Here is a 794-nt window from a genome sequence, read left to right on the forward strand (position 1 = left end):
TTATTTTCATTTTCTTCATATTTCATAAAAAAAAAGGGAAAGTGTTGAAGTATTGTTCAGGTGGTTCATCGATCCGGTCAAGGCAAGGACTCGAGCGTGGGAGTGAGGTTCCGCAGCGACGCCACGAGGTCGCTCTAGCTGGAAACGACATGATAAGAGCGACGTCCCGCAGCAACCACGTGAGGTCGCTCGCGTTTCTGTCGCTGGGAGCGACGTGATCAGAGCGACTCGACTAAGTCGCTCGCACATTCGGTGTCCGGAGCTCGAGAGTCGCTTTGGGAGCGACGTCCCGCAGCGACCCCGTGAGGTCGCTCGCGTTTCTGTCGCTGGGAGCGACGTGATCAGAGCGACTCAGCTAAGTCGCTCGCGTTTTATGTCTCCGAGGCTCCAGAATCGCCCTCGGAGCGACGTCCCGCAGCGACCACGTGAGGTCGCTCGCGTTTTCTGTCGCTGGGAGCGACGTGACGCAGCGACCACGTGAGGTCGCTCGCGTTTACTGCGACACGGAGCGACCCATAAGAGCGACCACTCCAGGTCGCTCCCGAACCGGTCCAGGTAAGTCCCTTTTCAATTTTGTCCAGTTTAATTCGAGTTAACAAGCCCTAAACCTAACCGGACGACCCTAGAACTACCCATACCACGACCTTCATCTCTTTCACTCTCTTTTCCTCTCACAAACACTCATACTCTCTCAAACAAACCCACACCAAAAATCTCCTAACTTTCTCAATTCTCACCCAAATCTCCTAGTTCTTGTTTCTAAATCTAAGCTTTCGCCCCAACAGTCTATTCCT

Source organism: Brassica oleracea, chromosome C1 (genome assembly GCF_000695525.1).
Source record: "Brassica oleracea var. oleracea cultivar TO1000 chromosome C1, BOL, whole genome shotgun sequence".
Classification (NCBI taxonomy): Eukaryota; Viridiplantae; Streptophyta; class Magnoliopsida; order Brassicales; family Brassicaceae; genus Brassica; species Brassica oleracea.